General features: G+C 39.9%; 1 long non-coding RNA gene across 1 annotated transcript in view; it reads right to left on the reverse strand.

Annotated features, from left to right (window-relative positions):
• LOC137216946 (uncharacterized) overlaps positions 1-12,218 on the reverse strand; it is a 187,752-nt gene extending 175,534 nt beyond the window's left edge. Inside the window, exons 1-2 of the long non-coding RNA XR_010939902.1 lie at positions 12,087-12,218; positions 9,125-9,222 (exon numbers count right to left, since the gene is read on the reverse strand). This is a non-coding gene — a long non-coding RNA (uncharacterized lncRNA). The remainder of the gene's footprint in view (positions 1-9,124; positions 9,223-12,086) is intronic.
• Between the last annotated feature and the right edge of the window lie 1,053 nt (positions 12,219-13,271).

A 13,271-nucleotide genomic window follows, 5' to 3' on the forward strand; every position in this document is an offset into this window, starting at 1 on the left:
AAATTTAGCAGGTTGTAGAGTCAGATCTTCTTATTCTGCTTGTCATGTTCTTTTGGTTGTGTTGGTCTCTCAGTTGAAGATGGATGAGGAAAAACTAGAACACATCCAAAGAAGAGTGTCCTGCATACCATTTCAGAAATGACATCAAACTGCCACAAAAAAAGGCCAGCCAAGATGCATAGGTTAGACTCAATAGTTGTTTTACAACATAGGAAGTGTCACAGCCTCTGTCTTACTATTTAGCATTTTGTACTATCATCCTACAAAGAAATTTAGAGAAATTGTGTTGCTTTATACCAAATAAAAGACTAAACAATATGAAAGGTATATGTGAGCCTCATTTATGACCCAATCGATCCTGAAAAAAACAAAACAAACAAACAAACAAAAAACAGTCTAAAGTAGAAACTCTCTACCATATGATCCTGCAATCCCACTCCTGGGCATATATCCAGAAGAGACGGAAACTCTAATTGGAAAAGATACATGCGCCCAATGGTCACAGCAGAACTAAAGAGCCGAGACATGGAAGGAACCTAAATGTCCATCGACAGATAAATGGATAAAGAAGATGCGGTAAATATATACAATGGAATATTACTCAGCCATAAAAAGAATGAAATTCTGCCATTTGCAGCAACATGGATAGATCTAGAGACTGTCATACTGAGTGAGGTAAGTCAGAAAGAGAAATACAAATATCACATGATATCACTTATATGGGGAATCTAAAAAAATGATACAAATGAACTTATTTACAAAACAGAAACAGACTCACAGACATAGAAAACAAACTTACGGTTACCAAAGAGGGGGCGGATAAATTGGGAGTTTGGCAGTAGCAGATTCAAACTACTATATATAAAAGGGACAAACGACAAGGTCCTACTGTATATGTATAGCACAGGGAACTATATTCAGTATCTTGTAAAAAACTATAATGGAAAAGAAAAAAAAGGAGAAACTTTCAAAAACTTCTATTTTTTTGTACTTCTAATAAAATTGTAACAGGTTTGCATTGTTGGTAACCTTTAAAGAGACATAAGCAGTATAGTCCTCAGAACTGTGAATTTTAAGATAGAAAAAAAGCAAGCCAGTTCTCCAGAAAGAACAAGAGTAAAGTGTCTAAAATTGCCCTGCAGTCTTTAATTCGATGCCCAGAGGAGCTATTTGTATTATTTATCTTTTTGTCATAGCTAAAAATTCATTGCCATCTCCAGTGTCACAAAGCTTTTCCTTTATAACTTCCTCTAGGAATTTTATAGCTTTAAGTGTTAGGTTTTGATTTTTAATCCAGCTGGAGTTTTTGCATATGATATAAGATAAGGGGTCAAGTTCTTTCTTCTGCAAGGGGATATCCAGTTTTCACAGAAGAATTTGTTGAAGAGACTGTCCTTTCCCCATATCATGTGTATTTATATAAGTACCACACTGTTTTGATGACTGTACCTTTGTAATATGTTTTGAAATCAGGAAGCATGAGACCTCAAAATTTGTTCTTCTTTTTCAAGGTTGAAATCTTTTTTCAAGATTTGTTCTTTTTCAAGACTGTTGTTGCTACTCAAGCTCCCTTGTGATCCCATATGATGTGAATTTTAGAATTTTTTTTTCCTACTTCTACAAAGAAACACAATTGGAATTCTGATAGGAGTTGCACTGAATCTGTAGACCGTAGACTGCTTTGTGTTGTACGAACATTTTAACAATATTAAGTCTTCCAATTCTTGAGCATGGGAGATCTTTCCATTTTTGTCTGTCTTCTTTAACTTCTTTCACCAGTGTTCTGTACTTTTCAGTACACAAAGTTTTCTACTTCCTTAAGTTTATTCTTAAAGTATTTTACTCTTTTGGATGTGATTTTAAATGAGGTTGTTTTCTTAATTTCCTTTTCAGAGTGTTCATTGTTAACATATAGAAAGCATCTGATTTTTCCACGTTGATGTTATATCCTGCAACTTGGCTGAATTCATGTATTTGTTCTCACAGTTTCTGTGACAAACCTTGAAGGTTTTCTATGTATAAGAGCAACATTTGCACTTTTTATCCTGCATCTTTGTGTTACCACACTTGTCCTTGCGGTCCCTGAAGAGACGCTGTTTCTGTAGTACACAGCCCTACAAAGCCACCTGCATAATTGATTCATTACATTAAAAAAAATCACAGCAACAGGCTGAATGAGATTAGCACAAACCCAAAGGGTTGGATGGCTGAGGCTTCAGAGCCCTCCATTGAGACCTTTGTATAACGATCGAGAGCTGGGAGAAGGGCTTCTGCCTGCCTGCCTTATTCCCCACCAGCTGGCAATGATGGGCTTTTATTCACATCCCAGGATCAGAAACAGAAAATGTATTCAGAGAGCGCCACGGGGAAAAGGGAAGGCAAAAACACTCTAGCATCTTTGGCAGACTCATCTATTCTCCAAGTCACTTGTTCAAATGAGTCAATTTTCTTCTATTGCTGGCTACGTACAGCTAGGCTTTTTTTCTTGCAGTCATGGGCTTTTAACCTGCGGCACGGATGGAATGCCTGAACTTGCCTGTAGATCTTCCGAAAGCAGCTCCTCCCCTCAGGCAAATTTAAACTGGCGTCGGAACCCATGACACTAAAATTCCCGAGGGGCTAAAATATTACAAGTTCCACTAGCTGATACAAAATTGGCTGGGAGATTAAAACAAAGATCATATTCCCAGCGTGGGAAGAAATATTACCCTGAATAATTTAAAGAGCGCTCTCATAAACTGGCAGGAAATGAAATTCAGAATTGCCCATCTCCTGGCACTGAAATTAAAAGAAGCTGCAGAGGGATAAAGGAGGGTAGAAAGGCAGAAAAAGAGTATTATCACCTAAATCCTTGATCTTGGTGATCTTTTCCTTTGGGGTAGAACTTGGTGAGTGTAGACATTAAAAAGATTAGAAAGGGTCCAGTCAAGGAGGAGACAAAGGAAACCGAAAGGATGCTAGCTTGAGTAGTAAGTAACCTTTCTCTTGTTGGTAACAGGCAAGACCCACTCCTGGACTCCTCCTCCAGGTGGGGGCCACGTGACTGAGTTCCAGCTGAGTGTAAGCAGACTTGCTGGGCGACACCAACAAAACCTTCCAAATGACCACCCCCCACCCCTCCCCGCCCCATACCCTTTGCACTACACCCACTTGAAGCCACAGCACTGAGAACCTGGAAGCTACACATGGACGACCAGTGGCCTCCTAAGATGCAAGGTCTGTGGGCCCCAAATGCCTGCTTGGGGAGGAGCTGCCTGCCCATCACACACACCCGCTGTGGTCTTTACAGGAAAGAGAAACGAAGTTCCATCATGCATTGGAGTCATTACACGTGTTTGCATGTGCTTTAGTAGCTAGAATTCCCTAACTAACGCAGTATCTGAGTACCCTCAGACAGGATATCCCACGTGTCGGAGATTCTGTTTACTCATCAGAAAATAACTTTATTAGGAGGAAGTAAAGCAAGGAAACAAAGATGTTTCTTAAGCCAGAATATCATCATAACCTTCATCGCACATGAATGTAAAAATCAGATAATTCTCACCTAAGTGTGCACCTGAGGTTTAAATACTGTAGTTCATTGATTCTAAGCACCATATATGAAATTAGCATGTGTCTTAACCAGTGACGAGCATAGTCAAAGTGATATTTAAAATTTTTTCTTAGCGGTATTTTAAATAAAGCTACAACTCTTAATCTGTGGTCTTAGATTTGATGAAGTGGCATGCTGTCTGCTGGATTCCGAGACTGTAATGGCCATAGTCTCTGTTCCTACAGGATTAAGCCACGCGTCTCTGCGTCCTCCAAGCTACGTTACCCCAGAAAGCTAGGATGCTACACAGTCAAGGTCAAAGGAATGAAATCTGGCTTGGTCTGGTCCCACTGCTACATCCTCAGGGTGGGAGACTGTCAGCACATCACAGGACAATAGGACCTTCTGATTTCCCCAAGCTAAGTATACTCTGAGACTCAAAATTTTAATATAATGATTTACAGAAAGGTATAATTTTGTCCGAGCAGTAGCAGTGTGGACACATGGAAATACTGAGTAAGGAGAAATCACGGCCATCACATAAAGCTCCAATCACACACTGTAATTAGACAATGACTCATTTCTATAAATCTTGCTATGAGTATTTTATATGTTTTATTGATTGTACCATAATATTAAATACACAACACTCCAACCGATGGTTAATATCTGCTCTAAACATAATTTTTAGGAGTTAAGATAAATATGTGGAAATACAAATGTGGCCTTATTCTCTACTCTCCCAGGACAGATAATCAGGATAACTTTTTTTTTTTTGAATGTACAAGAAATCTTTTACTCCTTCAGAGAACTCCTCGAAGCAAATCCCATCTGGAGATGGCACAGAAAGCAATGCTCCTTACCCGGGCCTGCTGCAGTTCTTGCTGACAACTCAACCTAACACCCAATACTGACAAAACAGACATCATCGGACTATAGCTCCAGGCCAAATCTGGCACGCTACCTGCTTCTATACAGTGCATGAGCTGAGGATTTTTTTTTTTTTTTTTTTGCATTTTCAAATGTTTGGGGAAAATCAAAAAGAATAACATTTTGTGACATGTGAAAATTCTGTGAAATTCAAATTTTAGTGTCCGTAAATAAAAGCAGACTGAAATACAGCCATATTTGTTTCTGCCTTGCCTCTGTCTGCTTTTGGACCATAAAGCCGGAACTGTTTGATATCTGATGCTTTGCAGACAAAGACCTAAGCCTTGCTACTCCAAGGAACTGAAGCAACATCACCTGGGAACTTGTGTGAAATACTGAATCTCAGGCCAGGCCCCAGAACTGATTTAGAATCTGTGATTTAAAGAGATCCTCAGATGAACTCACGCCAACATGAAAATTTGACAAGTCCACCCTAAAGAGAATGGATATTCTACCCATTCATCAAGAAAGGGATGTCCATTTGAGGCAATGCAAACAAAGTGATTCACAACTCATAGGAGTCATAGGTATTTTAGTTAAAAAATAAATAGTAAATGATGAGACGTTAGTCTTCATGGGGCAAAAAATCTGAGAAAATTTTAGATTTAACCCTGAACAACTTATATTGTCCAATACAAAATGGAAAGAGAGGGCTTCCCTCGTGGCACAGTGGTTGAGAGTCCGCCTGCCGATGCAGGGGACACGGGTTCGTGCCCCGGTCCAGGAGGATCCCACATGTTGTGGAGCAGCTGGGCCCGTGAGCCATGGCCGCTGAGCCTGCACGTCCGGAGCCTGTGCTCCGCAACGGGAGAGGCCACAGCAGTGAGAGACCCGCGTACCACAAAAAAATAAATAAATAAAAATGGAAAGAGAATAAATATAAGCCTAGATGAGTTTTCTAAAGTGGATACTAGCTTAATCACAGTTGGGAGTTATTTTGTTTCTCTTTTTTTTCAATTGACCTAAACTGCTGCTTGTGGTAAAGATGTGAATAATTAACCAACAGAGCCATATAAGCAACTTCATCGGTGTGACGGCAGAATTTACAGGAGAATGTATGCTCTAAGGTTGTGACCTCAACAAAAAGCACTTCCATGGGCCACGGATCAATCCGACCTATCAGTCAACATCCACTTGTCCCAATAAGCAGTCTGTTAGGCTGTTCCCTTTGACACTCCAGCTGGTCATTTCATTACCGCTGCACAATGGTTTCTTACAGATGACCCAAAGATTCACGAGGAGTGCAATGCAAACGTTTAACATTCTGTTTTTCTTAGATTTAAACCCCTGTTTCTTCTGACGGTGACCCAGGAATTTCTCCTCTGGTCATTAATCCAGAGGAAGAGCTGACAAGATGAGAAGTGTAACTGTTTCTGCTGTAACTGTTAGCACATTCCCTAAACAAGGTTGGTATTTAGCCCAGATTATAAGGGATGAGCTCCAAAAATTATCACCAGGCTTATTATTCCCCAATACCTATGTTTTCTGTTTCTACATTAGGTGAGCAACTCCAAAAGGCCAAACCTTCAAAATACTGGGGAGGAAAAATGTTTGTAAAACATAGTAAGAATCTCAAAAAAGAGTGGATACATGTATAACTGATTCACTTTGCTGTACAGCAGAAAGTAACACAACATGGTAAATCAACTATACTCCAATAAAAATTTTAAAATAACACCAAAAAAATAATGACATCCTGTGAAATCTCCCAAGATAAAACAGTCATACTTAACCCATCAAGTCCACTCACGTAACAGTCATTAAATTGATTTGCATAGAAATGAGGTGCCACGCACTATTGACAAACTTAATCAGTCATCCATATCTTCCCTTAATTCATGACAATGTGGTGATGTATGCCCACACAGGGGTTTTCTGATTCAATTTTTACCAGTGGTGATGGCCCCATCAGTTTGGGTCTAGATCACTATGGCCTCATCCATGATACATCGCAGTGAGTTTGCCCTGCAATCATTCCTACCCCTCCTGTTACCAGAATGACTGTCGTTCTGCCTCTGACTTAATGCCGAGCCCTACCTCACTCCATGGGGGTGACTTGGAGACAAGAATACTAATGCTGTCCATCACCACAGCTGTTTCCCCTACAGTGTTAAATAAATCCCCATGGCTTCTACTGAGTCATTTGTTGGAAAAACATGTATTACTAAGTGTTCTGATTTCCATTTTAAACCTTTACAGTTATTAATGCAATTCCTATAATAAATAAAAGTTTTATAAGAATAACCATACTCTACATTGGCTCCCCCTCGATGGAAAAAAATACCAGAAGGAAATGGACAATCCAATGTTTTCAACCAGACTGAAAATCGATGTGACTTAATTCATATTCACCTAACTAACCGTAATAGGTTGAAATCAGTGATGAGGAATCAGTAAATTCTGATTTATGGACTAGTCCCAGCAATGGAAACCAATGCTAGCTAACTTAAGAGGATAGAAAAGAAAACTAATGATCCAAATGACCCAGCAATCCCACTCCTGGACATATACCTGGAGAAAACCATAATTCGCAAAGACACACGCACCCCAGTGTTCATTACAGCACTATTTACAATAGCCAGGACATGGAAGCAACCTAAACGTCCATCGACAGAGGAACGGATAAAGAAGACGTGGGGTGTGTGTGTGTGCGTGTGTCTGTGTGTACACACACACACACACACACACACACACACACACATAATGGAATATTACTGAGCCATAGAAAAGAACAAAATAATGCCATTTGAAGCAACATGGATGGACCTAGAGATCATCATCCTGAGAGAAGTAAGTCAGAAAGAGAAAGACAAAAAACATATGATATTACTTATATGTGGAATCTAAAAAAAAAGGTACAAATGAACTTATTTACAAAACAGAAGTAGAGTCACAGATGTAGAAAACAAACTTACGGTTACCAGGGGGTAAAGGGGAGGGAGGGATAAATTGAGAGATTAAGATTGACACATACACGCTACTATATATAAAACAGATAAGTAATAAGGACCTACTGTACAGCACAGGGAAGTCTACTCAATACTGTGTAATGACCTATATGGGAAAAGACTCTTATAAAGAGTGGCTATATGTATAACTGATTCACTTTGCTGTACACCTGAAACTAACACAACATTGTAAATCAACTCTACTCCAATAAAAATTAAAAAAATAAAGTAAGTAAGTAAAATAAAATAAAGTACGGTCAGAGAGAATTAGAGCCAATGTCCAACAAGGACTGAAGGCATCTCAAACATGCCGACAGCAGGGACTGGCTGACTGCTTCCTCTGGGTACAGCTCCTGGGATGAATCCACTGCGGCCCTTTCTGTGCTCTGTTTAATAGCCAAAGTCCCTAAAGAGAGACTCCAGCCACCCTAATTTAAGTAACTTGTTCACCCTCTCATGATCCCATGAAGGTTAAGGGCGTTGTCTTAGCTCATCCCCGCAAAAAAGAAGCCAGGATGCTATCACTGAGAGAACAACAAGTGAATGGATGAAAGGTGATCAAAACAAAAACTCCCATAAAATTCCTTGCCTCTCTACCATCCAGAAAACCCATGTCTTCAGAGACACACTTTCAAAATTGTCCACCGCCTAACATGTAGTAGTCATGTACAATAAGAACTGCTCCGGAAAAGAGACATCACAGCCTTGCCACCTGGCCCAGTGTCCTGAGATGTCGCTGTGCTCTCCGGCTTTATCTAGATCCCATGGTGATGTTCAACTACATAGGTGGTAAGTGAGACAGTAACCACCACTGTCAACATACCCTACCATTTAATGTATTTAATTAAAACATGCAACTGTATTTAAAGACAGAGCATGTATTTAATTAAAACAGGCAACTGTATAAGACAGAGCAAGACAGGAAATAAGAATAGAACCTACAGACCCACATGGTATCTTTCGCCTGCATCTTTTCCTACCTATTCAAGTCCCTCTTGATGGTAGGCAGCTTTCCTATTCAATAGGGCTCATTACTTGGTGGAAGGAGGCCACCGGAAGACACCCGAGCCCTGCAGTGCTACCCAGGCAGGGGGAGGCTGTCGTCATTCATCCAGACCCGGCTGCCGTTCCAGGGATCCCACTGGGCTTCTCCCTGTCCCCTATACAAGAATCACATGTCGCCGTAAGCGTACAAGACAGAGACCCCGTACAACACTCCAAACACCCAAAACAGAGACACAATAGCCCCAACCCAATAGGCAGACATGGAAACCTTATCTTCAAGATGTCTGCTAAAAGTGTGTCTAGTTGGAGAGGCAGTTCATCACTGCGGCCGGAGTTCAATGTCTGCTTCACACAAGCTCAGAGCCAACTGGAGGAAAAACAGATATTTTCTGAATGGGTCTTTAGAGAGTCTCATGAGCAGAGAGAAAAAGAGTGCAAGTGAGAGAGAGAGAAAGAGGCTGATAAAGAAAAGCATACACTAGTTTGATGATTATCAAGGTAGGGAAAATATCTGGTTAGAAATATTTTGAGCATTTGCAAAATGTTACGCGTTCTTATCTAAAATTTTGCAATTCCTTCTCACCTTAATTTTAACGTATATTTCATTTCATTTTACATTTTATTGAGTGTTGTGTGTACTGTATGGTAGAAACTTTACTTTTCTTTGTACAAAAATTCTGTGCATTCTTTCTCCAAAACGCTTTCTCACCTTTTTTAAGGAAGATTCTCCTATTACAGTGATGCAGTTTTTCACGTGACACTTTGAAGTGGAGTTGTTCCTCTGTATTGGGAATTTCCTAGAGTCCTCTGTGGAAGGAAAAATAATGTATCTTTATTTTTTATTTTATTAACCATTTTTTAAATTGAAGTATAGTGAAATTACTATAAATGTTGTCTTAGTTTCTGGTGTACAGCAAAATGATTCAGTTATATATGTGTGTGTGCGCGTCTGTGTTCTTTTTCAGATTCTTTTCCATTATAGGTTATTATAAGATACTGAATATATTTCCCTCTGCTATACAGTAGGTCCTTGTTGTTCACCTTCTTTATATATAGTGTGTATATGTTAATCCCAAACCCCTAATTATTCCCCCCCTTTCCACTTTGGTAACCATAAGTTTATTTTCTATGTCTGTGAGTCTATTTCTGCTTTGTAAGTAAGTTCGTTTGTACCATTTTTTTAGATTCCACATATAAGTGGTATCATATGATATTTGCATTTGTCTGGCTTACTTAATATGAGAATCTCTAGGTCCATCCATGTTACTGCAAATGGCATTATTTCATTCTTTTTATGGCTGAGTAGTATTCCATTGTGTATATGTACCACATCTTTTTTTTTTTGGCCATGCCATGGGGCATGTGGGACCTTAGTTCCCCAACCAGGAATCGAACTCGTACCCCCTGCAATGGAAGCACAGAGTCTTAACCACTGGACCCCCAGGGAAGTCCCTGTACCACATCTTCTTTATCTGATCATCTGTTGATGGACACTTAGGTTGCTTCCATATCTTGGCTATTGTAAATATCACTGCAATGAACATTGGGGTGCACGTATTTTTTTCAGTTAGAGTTTTCTCTGGATATATGCCCAGGAGTGGGATTGTAGGATCACATGGTAACTCTATTTTTAGTTTTCTGAGGAACCTGCATACTGCTTTCCATAGTGGCTGCACCAATTTACATTCCTCCCAACAGTATAGGAGGGTTCCTTTTTCTCCATACCCTGTCCAGTATTTATAAAATGATGAATCATAAATGGTAAGTACACTTATAGGATTAAAGAAATAATTAATGGTAGTAAATGTAACAAAGGACTTACACTATATGCAAGAAGCAAAAATATCTTTGCTAAGTTTGTTGTGACTATTTTGGCTATGCTCTATGAAAAAGAAAGGAAACATGAGGAGTTAAACTAATGAAAAATTTATAATAAAGGAAACCATAAGCCTATGGATATATATGTGATTATTGCAAAGAGTGATATAAAAAGAGGATAACAGGACAAAACCAATTACCTGTTTACTACTAGAGAGATGTGCTGAGCAGGAAAAAGGATATTTGTGTTTTGCAAGGCTCATAAACAGGCAAACAGTACAGATTCGTGGGTGCAGGATTTGAGTGAGCTGATGTCAACTACCAAAAATGCTCTTTTGGGATACCTAGAATTCTTCATGTTTGATTTATCACAACTGCATTCTTTATTTTATAGCAGTGTTTACAGTTTACTGATTTACTAGTAAACAGGTTCTTCCATTTGGGGACAGCATTCTGCTTATAAATACACCATTAAAAACATAAAATTCATAAAAAGAACAATAGCAAGGGAAATTTGGGCACAAAATTGAGGTAATAAAAAAAGCCACATTTATCCTTTGACGTGTTTTTATGACCCAGACGGTGTTTTATGACCCAGAACCCTGACCTTTCGTTGTGAATGAAATACTTCTCCAGTTGATATTCAACCAGTGTGCATGAAATAAAGTTGAGTATTAACATCGCTAACAGGATTCTGTGCCTAAAGGTGATAAGCCCTTGTCTGAAATATTAATTCAGTGTTTGATTTACTATCTCTTGCAGGTTCCATCATTGCATCTGTGTATTGCATCTGCTTCATCAAATGCCTAAATACTCAAACCCCAATTTTTCCTATAATCCCCTGCAGACAAGAACTGTACCAACTTATTATTAAGACAACTAATACAACAGCTACTTAGAGATGGGGACAAAATTATTTAAGAAAGTTTCTGATTCATTCCTGATTCCTTTAGCTGAGTAATATGCGTGATCCTAATTCAGAGTCTATGTTTTGAGCATATCTACAGGTTATTCATGTGTGTTCCTACTGAAAGACTTGCACTTGCAAAATATGTCCTTTCTAGAAAGAGATGTCTCTAGATTACCGTAATTCAGGATTTCTCAGCTCTGGTACTATTAATATTTGGGGCTCATAACGCTTTGTTGTAGGGAAATATCCTGTGCATTGTAGCAGCATCCCTGGCCTCCATCCACTAGATGCCAGTGACATTCCTCTCCCAGAGGTCATGGTCATGGCAGCCAACAATGTCTCCAGACATTGAAACATGTCCCCTGGGTGAAAAGCCCTCTGTTGACGAACACTGCCGGAATTGGAGTTAAACACAATCTAGAAACTCCACTGCCACAGCTTGGCAAAGAGACGGAGAGAAAGAGCGAGCGAGCGAGCGAGCCAGAGAGACTGTTCCTTCCTCCAGTTAGTCCTCTCCAACACCTGATGCACTTATTGCTGCGTTATCTTTTAATTCTTAGTATTAATAGCTTCCATTTAGCATCTCCACTATGTGCTAAGCATTTCACATGCCTTTTTGTAGCCCTCCTATCTCTACAGGTAGACCATTTTTCCGTTTTTGTTTTTTTTTTTTTTGACGATTAAGGAAGCTAAAGTTCAGAGAGCCTAGGCCAGTATCTCTCCAAATACAATGTGCACACGCATCACTCGGGTGTATAGGTGCAATTTAGATTCTGTTTCAGGAGGTCTGGGGTGGAGCCTGACAGTCTGCATTTCTGACAAGCTCTCTCCCAGGTGATGCGAAGCCTGCTGGTCCACAGAAACTACACTTTGCTGAAACTGACCCAACTCCCGCAGCTAGAAAATGGCAGAGTCAGAATTGGGAGCCGAGTCTGCTTCTCACCCCGGCTGCAGGCTTCCTCTCTCATCACGCCAGCTTTCCACACATGTCTGTGCCATGCAGTCAGCCATGCTCTTCTTTGGATGGTCTTGGGCTCTCGTATTTCACCTCTACTTTCCTGCTTACCCACGGTGCGGCAGGTCTGGGGAAACACAGAATGAGTGTGGTCAGTCTAAACGAATGGGCACCAGTTGGAAAGTAACTCCATCACTCTTTCCCTTTTCATATATTCATCTCATGAGCTCTTATGACATCACCTTCTAGCTGCCACACAGGGAGGGGACTAGAGCTTGAATTCAAAGTGAGGGAAACATAATCCTTTTCTCTTGAAGTTCATGTTTAATGGGGGATATCAATGCATAGACAGATCACCATGACTCAGCATCCTAGATGTATCCCTGAAGATGAACAGAGAAATTACTGGGTCACAGACTGAAACTGACATCATACCATCTCATCTGTGATAAGCCCCAAACCCAGCCCCAACCCCTCATTCTGTGGTCATTGCAATATGGGGCCATCTTTTTGCAACTGGGGTAACTGTTCTTTGAAGGAAGGTACCTGATTCTGCCTGACAAGCTGGAGATGATAATTAAATTTATTCTTGAACAAGGTATGTCACAAACAATAGAACAGATGGAAAATCTCACTCAGAAGGGATCATCATGAAATCATCTACCAACAGTTTTTATACTCATCACATTATGATCTCCCCGTACCTACAGTGCATCCATGGCTTTGTGAGCTATGGACTGAAAATGTAGGAAAATGGTTGATAATGATTTCAAAAACTGAAAGTGTTGCCAAGTAACCATAGGAACTGAAGTTGAGAACGTGTAAGTTACTGAATACGGTCCTTTTGTAAAATTGTGGAGTAGACCTCGATGCCTCCTAATAAGAAGAGTTCAGGCGTCAGGAATTAATCACAACTACCGGTATGGGCTCTATCTGATGCTACGTTATTTGGGATCTCACTGCATCAAACTTTTCTCTTCTGCAACTTTTAGATCATTCTTTCTACTGACACACACCTACTTCTGTATCGTGAATTAGCTCATATGCCATTGACCACCAGAACAATGATGTCAGTAGAATGCAGAAGGTGCATTGGTTCATATAAATTTTATTTCAGAGATTAATATCTCATACCAGCGAGTCACAGCCTGGAATAGAGAGTACACGAACATA

Source organism: Pseudorca crassidens, chromosome X (assembly GCF_039906515.1).
Source record: "Pseudorca crassidens isolate mPseCra1 chromosome X, mPseCra1.hap1, whole genome shotgun sequence".
NCBI lineage: Eukaryota > Metazoa > Chordata > Mammalia > Artiodactyla > Delphinidae > Pseudorca > Pseudorca crassidens.